This window comes from Leiobunum rupestre, chromosome 2 (genome assembly GCF_980474605.1).
Source record: "Leiobunum rupestre chromosome 2, qqLeiRupe1.1.hap1, whole genome shotgun sequence".
Lineage (NCBI taxonomy): Eukaryota > Metazoa > Arthropoda > Arachnida > Opiliones > Sclerosomatidae > Leiobunum > Leiobunum rupestre.
The window spans coordinates 59,389,509-59,408,618 of NC_143385.1; the positions used below are offsets into that span (position 1 = coordinate 59,389,509).

At 40.3% G+C, this 19,110-nt stretch overlaps 1 protein-coding gene and 2 long non-coding RNA genes across 7 annotated transcripts in view; all 3 read right to left on the reverse strand.

Moving 5' to 3' along the window:
* The window catches only part of LOC149958559 (uncharacterized), a 60,997-nt gene that overhangs the window by 6,219 nt on the left and 35,668 nt on the right, over positions 1-19,110 (reverse strand). For 4 of the 5 annotated variants that reach the window (XM_090165917.1, XM_090165919.1, XM_090165918.1 and 1 more), the window contains exons 1-2: positions 657-750; positions 329-415 (exon numbers count right to left, since the gene is read on the reverse strand). The gene's annotated coding sequence lies outside the window, so the exon portion shown is untranslated. Of the gene's footprint in view, positions 1-328; positions 416-656; positions 751-19,110 lie in introns of those variants that run through there. The other variant, XM_090165916.1, reaches the window with a different exon arrangement.
* Positions 10,410-12,242, reverse strand: LOC149958560 (uncharacterized). The gene is made up of 2 exons (XR_016478304.1): positions 11,989-12,242; positions 10,410-10,622 (listed from the first exon to the last, which is right to left on the reverse strand). It is a non-coding gene; the product is annotated as an uncharacterized LOC149958560 (long non-coding RNA).
* On the reverse strand, positions 13,241-13,840 carry LOC149958561 (uncharacterized). The gene is made up of 2 exons (XR_016478305.1): positions 13,666-13,840; positions 13,241-13,426 (listed from the first exon to the last, which is right to left on the reverse strand). It is a non-coding gene; the product is annotated as an uncharacterized LOC149958561 (long non-coding RNA).

The window sequence follows — 19,110 nt, forward strand, 5'->3', positions numbered from 1 at the left end:
GCTTTCCGATTGGTGGTTTTGTAACGAAGCGCGTACCCACTACTGATACCTGACCTCCGAAAAATGGGCTTCGATCGCTGTTGACGAGGCAGGAGGCTGGGATTTCGAATCGAGGGCAATTTATTCTAAAGACTCAACCGTAAATAAAAGATATCTTTCTTAGATCAACGTTTGTTAAATTTATAGATAAAACCACGTGTTGGTTGAGCTATCGGTATCGGTTGAAATTCTGGACTATAGGTATCGGTTAGTTTATCGCCCGCCGGTTTTAGAGATAATCGGTTTATCGTTCAACCAAAAATATTGACCAATTGTAAAATATACTTACTATTCGGATTATCTGATGCCTGCACCATACTGTGACAGATGGCCAACAAAATCAAAGCATTAGCCACGACTGAAGATTTCATTGTATCTGAAACAATGGTTTGTTAAAGAAAATGATTATCCTGCCAACGTCCAAAATTGTGAATGGCAGACACATGCGTTTGTATTAAATAATTTTGATCAAATCAGGATCAAGTTTAATTTCGTAGCTTTCGAATATTTCACATTTTGGATTCCAATTCGATCCTCGCAATTCGTGATCCTCATAAGATTATGTTACTTATGCTTCTTGAATAACTAGGCCAATAAGAACGGAAAAAACAACTTACTCTCGTAGTGTCCAACTGGAGGAATAGTTCATGGAACATTTTAACATATCTTTTTATACGGCTTTAAGGACACGTATTATTTTTCAGCATTTAATATCGCTTGATGACAAATTTACCGTTGCATTCTTATCAAGTTGTAAACAATTGTAAATTAATTTCATTTTGAAGTTTTCGCGAAATTTATAATATTTTTCGAGATGGCTAAAGGAGGACTCGTGACGCTGGTTATTATAAATCAAACTGTTCTTCCTAATGGACCGATTGTATTTGAGGTTTGGGGATAATTATCGCTTTTTTTAATGCAATTGAAAAGGAGACCCATCTGTTTCAATTCAATAATTTGGATCAAATCGGAATAAATTATAAACTTTTACGTGGGAATAATAATCTTATACCCTTGGCACCACCTTAGGCCCAAGTCATCTAGCGACTTGTAATGCCTTTGAACTCGTGGCCGGGTTACAATGCGTAAGAGGGTGGTAGAAAGCCCTACATGCCACGCGAGCCAATAGCTCGCTACACTAACTATTACCGTTAACCTCTACAAGTTTTTATGGAAGGGGAATATTAACTATTTTGAATTCAAATGTCGATATAATTGAATTTGACCACGGGTCAGGGTCAGGGAATGGTCAGGGAATTTAAAATTACACTTGAAATGTCCAGATAACTCAAGGGATTCAATGTTATCTCGAAACATCTTTGAAAGAAATCGCACTATAGTTCTGTGCCCAATTCAGTTATTTCCTTTAGTTAAAAACTCGTTGTTCTTTAAACGTGGTAATATATTTTTTTGTTAAAACGTAACCTGTATACTAAAAACAAAGTTGAAGTTAATTTTTTATCCTCTAATAAAAGTAAAATATAAAATCAAAGGTTTTCTCATTTTTGGTCCTGAAAAGTTCAGAGAAAATCTGAATAAATGGTCAGGTAAAGTCAGGGAATTTGAATCTGAAAATGTTTGGCAACCCTGGCATGTGGTTCTCGTTGGGAAAGCATATACTTTTGGATATTACGTCACTTCTCACACAACGATTTCAGTAAATATTTCGAGTAACGGATGCACTTATGGAGCGTGATTATAGACCAGTGTTCAGCGATTTGGTATCTAGGTAAAAGATAAAAGATACTAGGTAAAAAGATATTTGTATCTAAGGTTAAAGTATCTAGCGTATCTGTTGATTGTTAGTGGAAAGATATGCTTATGGCATTGGGTGAAAACTCGGAACAACTCCTTCCGCGCCGGGAGTAGTGGCTCACTCCTGTAATCCCAGGCGTCCGGGAGGCAGAGTTTGTGGATGGCCGTATGAGGACGACCACCAATCCCCCAACGGGTGGTCGGAATACTTCCGCCACGGGTGTCCCCACCCCTGTCACCTCGTATCCCCCCGTTGGCGTGGCCGTTACACATATCTCGCCCTGATTAATCAGATGGTATCTTCGCCGGGCTCGCGGTCTTCTCAGACTCACTCAGCCCTTTCTTCTTTGAATAAAAAAAAACTCCTTCCGCGTATAGTTTGCAAGTTCTCTCCCCACTAGATAAAGGGGTTTTCCCCTGAGATCTTTGGTTTCCCCTTCCATAAAAACTTGTTGAGGTTAACGATAAAAAGTTAGTGTAGGGAGCTGTTGGCTCGAACGCGTGGCATGCAGGGCTAGTCACCACCCTCCTACGCATTGTAACCCGGCAACCTGAATTAATGGCTTCAAAAGTCGCTTGAAGACTTAGGCCTCAGGTGGTGCCTTGGGTATTAGCTTAGCTGATTATTATTATTATTATTATTATTATTAATATTATTTTATTTTTTTTAGATAGGAATTTATATCTTTATTATTATATTTATTTACATCATTATTATTATCTTTATTTATATCTTTTTTTTTTTTGGTTAAGACGTCTTTTATTTTACAATGAAGTTTTACAAATGGTGGAAGAAAGAAACATTATTATACGTGTGTGGTTTTTTTTTTTAAGGAATTTGAATCCGAATCTTTGGGTCATTTTTGACAATGGTAGCTTTTGGAAGCGGGGAAATTAACATTTTACAAGTTCAGAGAAGTATAAGATTTTACCTTGGAAATAGCTTGTTGCAATCTGGAAATTTTTTTAGTAAATTAGTATTCATATGGGTTATCAGCCTGGGTCAATATCACAGATGTTTACTTTATTCAGGGTATGCGCTATGTTTTTTAGGTTTAAGCCCTGTTTGCAGTTTTCAGTTAAGACAAATTGTTTGATTTTTTCATTGAATCGTTTTTTCAAAAAATTTAGAGGGTGTTGCAAAGCGTCGTGACACAGAGAGAGAGAATAAATTGATAATTTTGCTGTAGTTAGAATTAAACATTTGACAAAATAGAAATCATCTTTAGTTAGGTCTAGAACCCAATAATTTTTTATATTTAATGAGAAGGTTTTATCAAAGTCTCGAATAGTTTTTTCAATGAAATTTAGAAAAAGAATGACAGTGGGGCACGTGAAATATATGTGGGAAAAGTCTGCTGGGGAGGCATTACACAGGGGACAGTTTTTATTAAAATTTGGAAAAGCGTGGGAGGCCGAAGCTGGAGTTAGTATTTTACCGAAAAATAATCTATAAATTAAGTTGTTTTCCTGGGCGTTGAAGGTACTCGACCAGCAAAAGTTCCAATTTATACCGGACGAGTCCTCACATTGAATAATTTGAGGGATATTCTCGAGTGGGTTTACGCTCTTTGGGAATAACTTCGAAATTACATTTTTGGAGATGGTTTTTATTGGGACGATTTTTTTATTTTGAGTGTAGAATAGACGGTCTGTCATGTTAAAGGGGTTTGGGATAAGGGGGTGTCGTTTAAACAGCGTTCGAATATTGGGAAAAATTTTGGAGATTTGAGTAATGATATTATCTAATTGGTTTTTAGCGTGTCTGATTCTGGGTGCGTTATTAGGAAAGATTTCTTCTATTGTCTTAAAGTTTCGGTCAGTAGTGTTGATGATGTCTTTGACATATCGGAAATCCGCCAATTTCCAGTACGGTTCAAGGTGGGTGTTTATGAAGGGGTTGTCAAATAATGGTTCACTTAGTAGGTCTTTAAATGAGGACGGGGGCTCCATCTTGTGATCTAGAGAGTTCCAGGTCTCGAGAATGGAGCAATAAAATTGTTGCGTGTTAAGTTTGGTGTAGTTCATTTTATACGCGAGGGCCTCTAATCCGTAACAGTACGGGTTCGATCGTTTTATATTGTGAAGAAAGAATTCGGTTTCAGTTAAATTTTGGATGTTAGTAATTGTTTTGATGGTTTGAATGTGAAATTTTTTAAATTGAATGAGTGGATCGTATAGACCGATACCGCCGTTCTTGCACGAATTGAAAAGAATATCAAGTGGGAGCCAATGCTTTTTACTATTCCAAATGAATCGACTGCAGGTGGATTTAATTTTTTTAATGTAGTGGTCTGGTAAAGGTATGCATGGTAAGAAATACCACAATTTTGATAATTCATTGTTGCATAATAACGCTCTGCTCTTGTACGAAAGGGTCTCCAGGAAACTAGTCTTGGACGATAGAGTGATTTGGAAATTGTTTAAGAAAGTGTACAATAAGCGAGATTGCCAGTTCTCGTTAGGGGTGAAGTCGATGCCTAAAATTTTGATGCCGTCGCTTGACCATGACAGACCCAGAGGGGTGTCCGTTCTACCGGACCAAGCCCCAAGCCACAGCCCATTACTCTTGCTCATGTTGAATCGCGCGTTACTGACTTCGCAATAACGAGCTATTTCCACGGCAAGCAGCTCAAAGGCCTCGTTAGCCGACAGAAAGATGTTGAGATCGTCGGCAAAACAGAGGTAAATCAGAGCAGCGGTAAGTAGCGATGGCCTGAAGCTAACGTCCGTCAGGGCCACTCGACAGTGGCGAAGAAAGGGTTCTAAAGAAAGGATGAACAAAAGGCTGGATAAGGGGTCTCCCTGTCTTATCCCAGAGTTAACGGAAAATTTCGCGGAAAGGGTACCATTAATTTTAAGTCGAGCAGCGGCGTTATTGTAACTTAATTGAATGTACTGGAAAAGCTGACCTGATATACCGATATGTCGAAGTATATCAAGGAGGTAGCCATGGTCCACGCGATCGAAAGCTTTGGCCTGATCAAGTGATACTATCGCCAGCTCCTGGTCAGGGTGGTCCGATACGTAATCAAGGATGTCTCTTAGGGTGTTAATGTTGCTATGGATCGTTCTGCCCGGTAGGGAGTAAGTCTGGTTCTCATCAATTATAGATTGCAAAGCTGGGGATAATTTTAACGCGAAGCATTTAGATAGAAGTTTAGAGTCATTATTTTGTAGATAAATTGGACGAAAGTTTTGCAGGCAATGCGGATCGCCTTTCTTATAAATTAAAGTAATGATAGAAGTGGTGAAGCTATCGGGCAATTTATTGAACTTTATAGAGGATTTGTAGACAGTAAAGAAGAAAGTACGAATTTTGGGCCACATAAACTTTAGTAACTCGTTAGTTATACCGTCTGATCCGGGAGACTTATTGTTCTCCAGAGAAGCTATTACCTTGTCGATATCGGCTAACGTTAGGTCGCTGTTGCAAATGCTGTTGTTTGAGTTGTCTAATGTTGGTAAGATTTGGATGTATTCGGTTATCTTTTCCGGACTCGGTTTAGAGGTTTTAAAGAGGTCACTATAGAATTTTGAAGCTTCGCGTAAAATTTCTAAATGATTCGATGTTAATTCACCGTCAGATTTTCTAATAGTTTTAATGCAGTTAATGCTTTTTCTAGCGTATTCTAAATTAAATAGGTAGTGTGAGGCAGTATTAACGAGAGTTTGGTGATTAATTTTGCTACGCAGAAGAGCGGCTTCTGATTTTTTGGTCTCCAGGGAGTTTAGATGCGTCTTTATGGTGGAACGCTCTTCCTCGGTCTTATCGTGGTTTAATAGTTCGTTTTGTAGTTTGATAATTTCGTCGTTATCATTTTTGCTATTTTTAAATGAGAACTCTTTGACGAAGGTTTTAATTTTGGTTTTAAAAACGTCCCACCATTTGATGCTCTTCTCGCTTAAGCCAGGAAAGTCGCTCAACTGTGAAACTAAGAACTGGTTAAATAGATTATGAAAAGTTTTGTCAGCTAATAATGAATTGTTAAAAGCCCATAAGTCAGACACGTTTTTGAAAACTGGTGCGGTAAATGGGATTTTTAGATCTAGAATGACTGGTCTATGGTCAGAACTGGACCCACCGTCTAAGGTCCTCAGCCCATGTACGAGAGGTACAAGAGATGAAGACACATAGATACGGTCGAGTCGCGCCTGTTGGGACGCATTTGAGGAGCTTGTCCACGTCATATCCGACACCCCCTGTACGACCGAAGCGTCAAACAAGTTGAGGGCCATTAATAAGCTCTCCAATTCGCAAACAAGAGACGGACGGTGTTCTCTAGTGTTCTTCTGGTCATGTATGGGTAGCAACACGCAGTTAAAATCACCCAAAATCATAAAATCGCGGGTTTTGTTGGCCAAAACGTCAGATTTTATAGCGTATAGCGCATCTATGGCTCGTGAGTTAGACTGACTTACGTAAATGTTGAAAATGGTTAGAGATAAATTTGAATTTAAAAAAGATATTACGGATTTTTGAACATAACCACAGATTAAGTCGAGAACGGCTTTCACGGTGTATTGCTCGCTTCGCGTGGTATTAACGAAAGTCGAAACTCCAGCTTGGTGGTTGGAATTACAAGAATAGAAAGGGGTGAATGGGTGACTTAGATCCCTAAGGTTTTTACAGTTATTTGTTAAGTACGTTTCCTGGCACATGGCGATGTTAATTTTGTTTAATTTTAGGAAATTTATTTCTTTTATGTATTCGATCGGGGTACGCAATCCCCGTACGTTATGTGTGCAGAGACTAAAATTCATAATTCATTAAAATTTAGAAAGGGGGTAGAAAGAGGGAAAGTTTAATATTTACGTTTAATATTGTAGATCAGAGTAGTTAGTCGTCTCGACTCATAAGAAGAGACAACCTTTTGGCGCTCCATGATCTGGTTGACTAATCCAGGAATGTTCTGAGTGTAAGAGAGCGCAAAGTCGCGTATGTATTTTTTTCGCCTTTTCACAGACTCGAGGAAGTCCTCAAAGACGTCGTCTTCAAGGTCGTTCTTTTTTGATGGTGAGTTTTTCAGTGGTGATCCAATTTGCGTACCAACAGTGGGCTCTTCGGTAGGAGACACAGTTGTCTGTGGCTCGGGGAGTTGATTGTCAGTTGGTCGTGGCAAATTGGACGGCGAAGGATGCGGCGGGGATAGAGGGTTAGGCGTTGTTTCCTTTACGGAGGATAGGATCTCGTCGGAGGGCTTCGTAATAAGATCCCTCTTTCCTGTGATGCAATCCCCTGGCGGTAAAGTTTTACACGAAGGGTTCACAGGGGGGGCGGTTGACTGCGGTGGTGAAAGGCGGAGCTGGTTATTATCGTTAGAAGAAGTAGTGACTTGTTGATGAGAGTCCACTTGTAGGTTAGGTTTTTTGGCAGGTGAGCGAAGTGGTGTCGTCGCAGTAGAGATTAGTAAAGTATTCGGGGGGGCAGAGTTGCTAGTTGGCGCCGGTAGAACATGTATAGTTTCTTGGTGGTTGTCTTCCAAGTTAGAGAGCGGGCCAAAGGGGTTAAACGTTGGTTCATGTACGATAGTAGATTTGGTTGAGGATCGTGGGCTTTCACGCAGCGGAACAGTTATCCAGTCGGAACTGTCTCTAGTTTCATTATTGTGAGACTGTTGTTGTGTTTGGTGCGTGAAAGTTCCTGTTGAAGTGGTGAGAGGGATTTTAACATGGGTGGTATCGTCCTGGTGTTTTTCGTTATTTGAAGGTTGGGCATAGCAACGATCCGAGGTGTGGCCTTTTTGCTTACAGTTTTCGCATACTTCGTCTCCCACGAGAAGGAACATAGTATACGGGTTGTTGTCAAAGTCGAAGGATATTTGTGCAGGTAAAGGGTTGTCTTGATCCTGTATGAAGTAGGTTTGTCTCTTTCCATTGAAAAAATAGGAGCCTGACGTCTTGGATGTTATTGGAATGTAGGTAATATCTGAAGTTAGTTTACCATGGTTTTCTAGCATTGGCTTAATGAAGCTGTGCGGAACTTCGGGACAGAGACCCGAGATGGTAAGTTTCTCTGATGATCGAATTAGACTCCGACACGATGTGTGGATGCCGTTGATATCGAAACCGGCGGTTGTGAGATCATCAACCAGGCATTCACTAGATAAATAGGCCCAGATTTTGTTATGCGATTTTTTGTGAACGAAAACAGCGGCTCTATCTTGATGTAGGGCAGCGTCAATAGCACACCCGTAGTCAAAGCTGCTAATACCGGGAATCCCTTCAAAGACGACTGCTTGACGACGAGATACTGGTTCTGGTTGGGGAATTTTAGGTCTTGGGTTGATAATCTTGTTTACATATTTATTTGTGTGGCGTTGTTGGGGTTGTGGACGGTTTATATTGTGGTACCTTTGATTTATGTTGAAATTTGATGGAACCTGGTGGTGTTGGTTGCTGAAGTTTGGTGGAACTTGATGATGGTAGTTGTTGAAGTATGGCGGAACATTTTGGTTATGGTTGTTGAAGTGTGATGGAACTTTCTTGTTTATGATGGAGTGCGGAGAAATAGTAGGATTAAGTTGACAAAGTTGCGGTTGAGTTGATTCGGGGATAGTACCCGATGATTGAGCAGCGTCGGAATACGTAGCCATGATTGGAACGATTCGCAGCACTTCAGACTTGATATTGTTGTTGAGAATGAAGCATTTTAAGGTAGAGATATACGGCGTCGCGTATCCAGTAACACTTTTAAGATTTTAAGACGCGGACTTTGAGAATAAAACGACGTTTAGCGCGAGAATTTAAAAAAAAAAGAGAGAGAGAGAAACAGTTCTAAGCGCCCGCGCGCTCGCGAGATAAAAAAGACTTTTCAAAAGCCGTCGGGCCTAAATACCCGAAAAAAAGTAAAAACTAATAACTTTAAAGTTGATGATACTCGCTCAAGAACCAATGCACACGAAATAAAATGCACTCTCCGAAAGCACGGAAGTTTCCTCTTTCGAAAGATATAAAATTCAGTACTGTACACAGGAAAAATGCTAGGTAAAAGTGCAAGAAACGCGGAGCGAAGAAGCGACTTTATTATGCCACTTATCCTATTATAATTATAATTATTATTATTATTCAGAAAGTCCAACTTCCCAGTGGCGTAGCTAAGGGGGGCGGTCCACCCCAGGTGCCACCCGTTTGGGCGAGATTTGGGGGTGACACCCGACCGTGAAAACACAAACTATAGAGACTAGTAAGTAGCCCACCATGATATCCGCCCTAGGTGTCACCCATGCTAGCTACGCCACTGCAACTTCCCCCCTCAGGCCCGCCATTATAGAGAGTGCGGGGCCCTAAGTAGTGAGAAGGGGCCCCTTCTCTCAACGAAATTGAAGGAAAAAAGAGGGGGTGCACCAATAAGTGCCGCTAAGTACTGGGGGAACCAAAAACCCCCGCTAAGTGCGGGATACCAATAAGTGTAGCTAACTGCGGGATCTCAAAACATGTCGCTAAGTAAGAGCAAGTGGCGTAGACCAGGGGTGTTCCGGGTCCAGACTTCGGCCACCCCCGTTGATGGATTTATGCTGGCCCCCAATAAGTGCCGCTGAGTGCGGGGCTCTAGGCGGTCACGTTTGTCGCCATTCCCTAGCACCGGCCTTTTTTCCCTTACGTCATATCGTCGACTGCTACGTCGTCTTCCTTTATGATAGGATAGCCGAAAGATGGAGAAACACTGTACTCAGCGGTAGTCACCATACTTTCCGTATTAATAGTACCGACACATTTATGCGAAATACTAATTAAGTTACATTCATCACTGCAAACGACGATGTCCGTCATGTTAAGAGTAGGTGTTTCTTTTAAAGTCTGACCAGGGGCGGATTGGGCAGGTGGGCTGGTGAGCGTTATCTCACGGGGCCGCGACCAAAATTACCCATTAGTTCGACTTGGGACCGCAAGTCTTCAGTACCCACTTCACGAAAAAGACGCCTGTCCGCCCCTGAGTCTGACTCTTGTACGCTATAAACGTTAATAATGCTCAGTGTTTCTCTCAGAAACGTTTCCTCGGTTGAAGGTAACTAGGCTCAGGGTGGTTTTTACCAGACAAACGTGTGTGTGATGTCCATTGGCAAGCTCTTAACGCCCGGGAGGTAGACATTTCCCCCGGAGATATGCCTGAAAGAAACCTAGATAATGCTTATTCAAACTAAATACATAATTACCTTCGTTTTCACTCTTGGTACCTGGTATATCTTTTTATCGATGCTTTAAAATAGAACTACCAAAACAAGAAAGATACAGATAAGGAAAGACGCAGATATAGTCCCTCAAAAAAAAGAGATACCAAAGGGCAATAATTTAGATACATAAGATACATTATTTGCAAACAGATACGGAAAAAAAGGGTATGTGTAAGAGTTTTTTATTTATCTGTGTTTGCCTGAAAATTGGTAATATCTTTTACCCACAATTGTATCTTGTACCTAAAAAAAAGTACCTAAAAACGTAGCTAGATCCGTATCTAGATATCGTATATCTAGATATCGCTGAACACTGTTATAGACTTATGCTACGTAGATGAGCTCGTGGCGTAAACAATTGCATTGTTTAGGTTGATTAGTTACTGAGTTTATAATAAATTATATTTAATTTAATAACTTGAATAATTGAAAAAGGTCGCATCAATGCTACAAAATTTCTTTATTTAATAATTTGAAAAATTGGAAATAGTCATGAAGCTAATTTTTCCGGAACCAATTGAAGCGCATTTCCCTGGCCCTTCTCTTTGCTTCCATATCCGCTCTGTATTCTTCTTCGACGCATACGCAGCTGTGTTTTATCATGTGGCAGAAACAGAAATCATACGCAAAGTAATAGATACGGGCCGTCGCAAGCTAAATCAAGAGAAAACGAGATATGTTAGAGGGAGTATAAAGTATAGGATTTCCAAACAACGAATTTCGCTTATTTGCTACTAGAAGCCTTTTTTTACTTTTAAGATTTATTCACACACATGAATCAATATAATTGCCAAACATTGTTGGTGAGCTCGAGTCTGTGTGAATGGAATAAAAAATATTTCCACAACGTGTTGGCCAGGTTTTGAAGAAATACAGTTTCTTCTGTCCGAGGATTAGCGGCCAATATCTACCTTTATTTATAAATGGACATATTTTGTAGTAGAAGATACTCTGCAAATTGGAAATATAGGTGAAAAACCGCCAAATATTCCCACACAATAAGTCGGTGAAAATCTTCGAGGATGATAAGGGAAACCTGGAAAAATCGGTTAATTATTTTGGTGCCAAATAGGAAACCTTTACTAAAATGCCGGTTAAAAAATCTCTAGAGATGATCAGGGAAAACCGGGAAAAGTCAGGGAATTTGAATCTGAAAATAACTGTGGCGACCCTGAACAAATTTGGACAAAAATGTTGGCTCGTGTAAAAATAGGCCATTAGAGTCACAGCTTGGCATCTAATCTCGGCGCTTCGTGACTCCAATATCTTCATGGTTATTTCTAGAAATAACTAATTAGAACAATTTTTAAAAAATTTGCCGCGTGCGATAATTCCGAGTTCCGATTTCTATGGTATCGACTATCGATTGATCTGGCAACACTTGAACGTGGGCTTAATATTTCGTCGTCTTAAAGCAAAAACTACGTAACGTTAGCTTTTAATTAGTATAAAGTTACATGGTTTTCGCTTTCAGGTGACGTTTTTTTTTTAAATAGAGCTAATACTCTAGGCACCACCTTCGACCACATAAGCAATGCTGCTTGTGCGTATTATATTCATCGATGTGGAACTAAAAATTGGCTCAATAGAATCATTTTCCCGAACTACCAACACAAATAGCAATAGCCTTCCACTATAGCCATGACCACGTCACGAATATTGTCACTAATTAAATATAAACTTATTGGTCGAAATACTTCGATATTTCAAGTTTAGGGAAAGTGTTAGCTGATTAGATTGTGGGTTAATTAGTTCTTTTCTACGAAATAAAATCAATGGATTAAAAATATTTGGCAAAATAGATTTTAATCTGTACTTCATTCCGTAGCGACAGTAGATTGTATGTTTCCAACAGCTAATTAACTAAGAATTCCCTTATTAAACTATTCTTTATCCCAACTAATATTTGGTGTTGCACTGCTTGTGTCGTTTCTAGAGCAAGCTGGTTAATTTCTAAATAATTATCCGAAATAAATTATTTAATGCTGTGAAAAGTAAAAATTTGAAATTGGGTTCTTACGAAACGTAATCTCGAATGGAAGAGCACTTGAAAAATATCGAAGATTCTGAGCTGCCGTAGCTTGGTTGCGTACTGATTGTCTGGAGCCTGTTGATCACACGACTCGAATTATATGCCACGGAGAAACTGTAGTGACACCTCGCTATTTTATTTTATCATTCACATGTTTATTATTTTAGGGTTATTGTATTTTTGGACCGATTGAGTTGTGAAACGTTGCTTATTTTCAAACAATTGGTATTAGATACTGCACGTTAAGGGCGAATTGTTCACGCTTTGAATGGATCGTTTCTCTTTATGGCAACTTTATCGTTGTGTTCAAACCAACCAAGTACGAGTTAATTAATTTGAATATTAATTTTGTATCATGAGAAAAACTATAATCGTGTCATTCTCATTATTTCGACCGATTTCATTTATTCGGAATACAAGGAACCGTTTGAACAACTGAATATAATTGAAGACATTATTTGGTGGGTCTACGAAGTGTTTGGCCACTTGGAGCGCTGTTAAAGGGGTGAAACATCTTTAGCCGCCTCTTAGCTGTCTCGTCCCTTCTTAGTTAGGAAATGATAAGGGCGTGGTTTTTCATCGGTAAATCACCGCGTGCCAAGGGTTCTGCCTTTTAATTCTCAGTTGATGGAAGATGATTAGCTCAAAGATTGTTCTGCCAAACCACTCGTTGCGGAAACGTGCTTATAGAGTCAATAACGGGGTGCAGATTAGGCGCACTAGGAAATGAGGCTTTAATTAAATTTCCGCCCCCCACAGCTACTACCTCTAAATGTTCAGGACCCATGATAGACCCTTAGCACCGACGCGACCAAATTTCATTGGCTGCAGATAACGTAATCAGGACTCTGAAGTTCCCACGTAGTTTTGTTCGTGTTGTGTTTTAGAGAAGTTAGGATAGTTTCTCTTAGATTCTTAAACTGTTGAATTTGATGGTTAATTGTTTTATTTACTATTCGGAAATTGAGATTGAAATATTTGCTTTCAAGTCTTCTCTAAACCTGTCCAACGAAAGCCTGAATAACTAGTCTGTAACCCAGCTGGAAATTTTCCAGAACTTTTGTTTTCAAATGAAAGTCAGCTGTTCGTGTGAATAATTATCTTTTACTTGGAAAGTATGAAATTTAAAACCAATATTTGTGAACTTGTGGAGATAAAATCTAAAAATAGGTTCCAAGTGCAGAAGTTTCTACATTACCGAATAAAAAGATCTTAATTAAGTGAAATATACGAGTCTTGATTTCAGTAATTCAGTAAATTTTATTTCATCCTATGGTCATTTGTATTGTGCTATTGTTTAAGGCCAGCGACTCATCTTCCGCTTCAGTTCGGTTTCGGCAACTGCAGGACCAGGCACTATTTATTGTTCCGCAGATGCAGTACATACTTTCATCGAATTTCCAACACTCACTGGTATTTTTGCACTCTATTAAACGGAAAATGAATTAATTTAACTTGTTGGTTTATTTTTGTAAAACTGGGGTGGCGCCGTCTATTCAGCGAAATTGAAACTTAATAATTACAACTTGGAAAAGCAAATTCTAGATATACAAAAAATAATATATATGATATATATTTATGTATAAATTCATACATATATATTTCTAAATATAGATAAATAATAAATTATATTTTCATTATAAATATGTAACGAAGTATATTTACTTGTGCCAAATCCTTTTGGCATTTTTCCGTACGCATCAGGAATTATTTTACTGTAGGCAATGGTGGCCGAGGTAAGAGCGATTGCCAGACAGAACCAAATTCGCGAGTAGGGACTTTTATGTACGAGAAATTTAATTTTTTTTTTCAATAACGACAGTTGTAGTACCAATTAGAAATTTGAATGGTAAGGGGGCGTACAAACAAACCCTATTTATACGGATCGCCACGTGTTACTTCGAACAATCACTACATAAATAATCTTTTCAACTTGTGAATTCCACGTTATTACTTTTTCGCACCAAATTTAAGTTCGGATGAACTGTGTCGCGTCGATTGGTTTCAACCAAATTATAATGTCTGTGCAGCGTAGTTTAAGCGCTATATTCCTTAGAAATTGAGCAGAGATGTCGGCCATGGCTAGAAGGAAGGCCGTGAAAGGGGGGGGGAACTAAACTTGATTGAGAGGAAAATGTAAAACGTTAACGCTACATTAAGGTCCGGTTAGAAGGCTAATAATAATCAGTTAGGCTAACACCCTTGTCATCTAGATACTTTTAAAACCTTTAACACCCTTGGCACCACCACTGGCCCAATTCTTCTAGAGACTTTTAAAACCTTTAACACCCTTGGCACCAACACTGGCCCAAGTCATCTAGAGATTTTTAATACCTTTAACACCCTGGTCACCACCACTGGCCCAATTCTTCTAGAGACTTTTAAAACCTTTAACACCCTTGGCACCAACACTGGCCCGAGTCATCTAGAGACGTTTAATACCTTTAACACCCTTGGCACCACCACTGGCCCAATTCTTCTAGATACTTTTAAAACCTTTAACACCCTTGGCACCAACACTGGCCCGAGTCATCTAGAGACGTTTAATACCTTTAACACCCTTGGCACCACCACTGGCCCAATTCTTCTAGATACTTTTAAAACCTTTAACACCCTTGGCACCAACACTGGCCCAAGTCATCTAGAGACTTTTAATACCTTTAACACCCTGGTCACCACCACTGGCCCAATTCGTCTAGAGACTTTTAAAACCTTTAACACCCTTGGCACCAACACTGGCCCAAGTCATCTAGAGACTTTTAAAACCTTTAACACTCTTGGCACCACCACTGGCCCAAGTCCTTTAGAAACCTTTAATGCCTTTAAACAGGTGGCCGGGTTACAACGCGTATTAGGGTGGTGGCAAGCCCTTCATAACAAGTGTAGCAGCAGCTCCCTACCCTACACTCGCTAATAGCGTAGAGTCAGTTGAGGCGTGGTTTATTTTGTCGTCTGCTTATACAGAAAAGCAGAGACGATTTAGTTATTCTTGAGGGCTACTAGGGAATTTTTTCGGACGCCATTTTGAGCGCGTTTCTCGAATGGGTTACCATTAGAAAGCTGCTACGTCGAGTTTGTTTTAAAAGTAATGCCTTTAACCTGAATTGGACAAAATGATATTCTGCCAATCACAAAGCTGCCACATTAAAGAAAATCCCTAGAAGAAAATGGATTTGCCCGGATTGTGGTACGTGGAATGGAATTAAACAAGCTACGAAGAAAAATAGACTACAACTTTAGTTTTCTTTGAAATAAGTTTAATATCTTAGTTAAGGAATTAATTTTTGTTTTTAAAAATATGTCAGATTTTAAAGTTTGACAAAACAATAAAAATGTTATCGTAAAATTTAAATTTGATCGAGACCCCCTTGGGCTATACCATCTTTTATCCTCCCCCCCTCGACTACTACGTCACGAATGACGTTTCGATTTTTCTTTTGCAACTACTCTATAAGGTTCATTGTGTTTTGATGCATTAAACTTGGCTTTGTAAGACTAGAGATTATCGTGTTGGTGCACGGAAAGGATTTATTTGCTCGTCTTAAATTAAATCTGGAAGCTTAAACTCGCCTTTAGAAGTACTGGCGTTTCTATTTCTGGCAAATTTATCGTCGTGTTCTTTTAAAACCAAACGTTCGATATTTTAAATTTTCATTTTCGATTTGGACAAAGTTAATAATCGTTTTAATTCCACGTATTTGGATTGACATTATTTATTTGGAACGTAAATTAGTGTTAGAAAGCACCTCGTTTCGGCCTTTGCTAACAATTGAATTGTCAACGACTTGTTATTTCTATTTATTATGATTTTTTCATACTTAGAGTAATTTTATCGCGGATTTATCTTGAATTCAAAAGTTCGACACAGAATAAAGCTTTCTTTAGTTTTTAATTATCGTAAAAGCAAAACAATTTTTTTTAATCGGAGGCTTAAGCGAGGTCACATGGGACGGTTGAGAGGCTTAAGCGAGGTCACTGCCAGAGATACCTATCTATCTTTTTACCTCTCAAAATAGTCAAGATGGCGCCAATATCACTATCACGATCAAGTTTTTTAAAACCCCCAAAGTTGAAATATAATTTTCAAATCAAACATGAATAACTTTAATCGATGAATTGCTTTTCCTCTCAAATTTTATAATATAGCCAAGAATGTATTTATTTATACTCACGGATAATGAATATGTCGAGACTATTGACGGACACGTTGAGCCCCTAACCCGTCACGCAGAGGTGGGAACTTTCCTCTGTGAGTGCAATGTGCCAAAAGGCACTCTGGACGTCCAACACCGTAAAGACCTTTTTGCCACTCAAGGCTGCCAATATTTCTTGAGTGGTGGGAACAGGAAAAGGTTGGTGCTTGATTGACGCATTCAATGTTCGGGGATCTAAACCGATTCGTACCGATCCATCAGGCTTGGGGGTCACCACCATGGGGTGGACCCAATCGGATTGGCCAGTAACCGGAACAATGATGCCCAGTTTCTGCATTCTTGTAAGTTCAAGGCGAACCGGTTCCCGAAAAGCAAAGGGTACCTGATGTGCTGCGCTTATCACTGGGATAAGTTGTTCTTTCAGTTGTATATGGTGCTGACCTGGAAGACGCCCAACATGATCAAAGACGGTGTGAAACTGGGAAATTATGTCAGCAGGTGATTGCGTAAGTCGTGTAGCAGTAGGTGCGGAATATAGTACAGCGACAAGCTTAGGTGTAGGAGGAGGACCAAGCGGATGGTGATGATGTTGGATAATTCCCAGTTGAAGGGCGGCAGAAGCACCCAAGATGGGTGTGCGGTTATCAGTGGTGACATAGAAGGGAAATTTAGACGAAGCAGTGTAGGATGTGCATGGAGCATCAAGTACGCCTGCCATTGGCACAGGATGTCCAGAATAGGCCATGACTGTCTATATCGGCTTGCTCAACTTCGGCTTGGGAAGGAAAGAATTGTAAAGACATAGTGGTATAATGTTAACCTGGGCACCAGTATCAATTTTGAAACAGACAGGTTTGTCAAATAAATACACATTGTCATAAATTTCATCATCTTTATTGGAGGTAGTATGTAATTGGTTCAACTCACGGACAAGTGACAAACTGTAACAGGAATAATGTTGAGATGAGTCAGTGGTGTCATAAACCTGACCAGGTTCGTCAGAGTATCCAATTTTGTCAAAGTATCCAGGTTCAGCAGAATAAGCGTCATCATACTCCGAGGGAAAATAAAAATCATCCGTGTGAGGTGGGTCGTGAAAGCAGTCTAGTTCTTAGAGTGCATGGGCAGAACGACAGACGATAGCCCAATGACCGATACGGTGCCATTTGAGGCAGGTGGGAGAACGTGCCGGCCATGGTCGGGAAGTGTGAGGTGGGTGTCCACAATTAAGGCAAGAAGCCCCACGAGAGGCGACCGACAGTCGAGGAGACGATGGAGCAGAGAAACGAGTACCAGGTGCGTTATTATGTGGACGATACACAGGCAGCGAGTGATGGGTGGTATGGCAAGAAAACCACGGACGCGGTTGAAAGGGCTGCGGGGTTCCACGACGAAAAGCGTTAGGCGTAAACCGTGGACGGTGTGACGGCGGTACACGGGGCTGTAGCGGAGGACGTTGACGGTGTAGAACATTTAATGCCACGGCAGTAGATGAATTAGTCGAGGGTGCCTCTTGTTGTGGAGGAAGTAGGGACATAAGGTTATGTATTTGTACCCCGCCGTTCCGCTGGGCACTACGGCGGCACACAAGACAAAGAGTCATGCCGGGACAAAAATGCACTTTGCGAAACAAACGTTCGGCCAGTGAGACAGCCATAAAGACAGGCTCACATACGGCAAACAAACGCCGTTTTGTCTTGTGTGCCGCCGTAGTGCCCAGCGGAACGGCAGGGTACAAATACATAACCTTATGTTGTGGAGGAAGTTCACGAGAGATATTAGCAGCATGAATAGTAGAAGTCTCATCCGCTTGGCAACGGCGTTCAGCATCGTCAAGAGTTAGTGTAGGAATAGACAAAAGTTCCTTACGTCGTTTGTCGTGGCGAATTCCACACACTATTTGAGTAGAAATGAGCGAATCCAATAAAGGAGTAAATGCGCATTTTTGGGCCTTGGTCTTCAAGCTGGTGTAAAACTGATCAAACGTTTGGTGTGAAGTTTGTTTGGTTTGAAAAATGCGTAGTGAAGGTAGGTTAAGTTTTTATACGGAAGATAATAATTGTCAAAGAAGTGCAGATCACCTCAACAGTTCGAGCATCGTCGACGGCAACAATGGGAAGAGTCTTGTAAATAGCAAGCCCAGCAGGGCCTAAAATATGCAAAAATGTTGCACGTTGTTGGGCTATTGGCTTGGCTTGTAAATTTGCAGCAGCGGCGTAAATTTCATAGCCTTCTTCGTAAGCAGCCCACGAGGAGGCGGGATCATCCCCAGGAACAAAAGCAGGAGGGCTTTTGAAAGAAGTCGCCATCGTGTTGGCGACGAAACGCGAATAAAACGCAAAAACTAGTCTAAACTTTAAAATAATACCTTATAATTATAATTAGAACATTATAGAACATCCCGCCGCTGTCACCATGTTAAAAAGGGTTAAATAAAATGAGATGCCTTACGATTTAACATAGAGATTTATTCAGCATGACTATTCAAGCGTGCAGCCTTTAGAAAAGTGTCTGCTCTAGGGGCCCTGTCTCACATCCACCTCTAGGTGTATGTAACTAGCGCCACCTACAGATATTTTACATAATGAAGTTAACCCATATTATAACACCCTCCTCGGCCAGATGTCGAGTCTTTTCGATGGTAATGGGCCAATTGCACAGTTCCCATTAGCGCAGTTCCCATTTCCGCAAATGCAATTTCGCGGTTTTCCATTTGCGCAGTTTCCATTTGCGCAGTTTTCATTTGCGCAGTATCCCATTTCCGCAGTTTTCCATTAGCGCGTTTTTCATTTGCGCTTTTTCCGTAAGCGCAGTTTTCCACTTGCGCAGATATTTTCCATTTGCGCGGTTTATCATTTGCGCCGGTTTTTCATTTGCGCGGTTTTTCATTTGCGCAGGTTTGTCATTTGCGTGGTTTTACAATTGCGCAGATTTTCCATTTGCGCGGTTTCCCAAT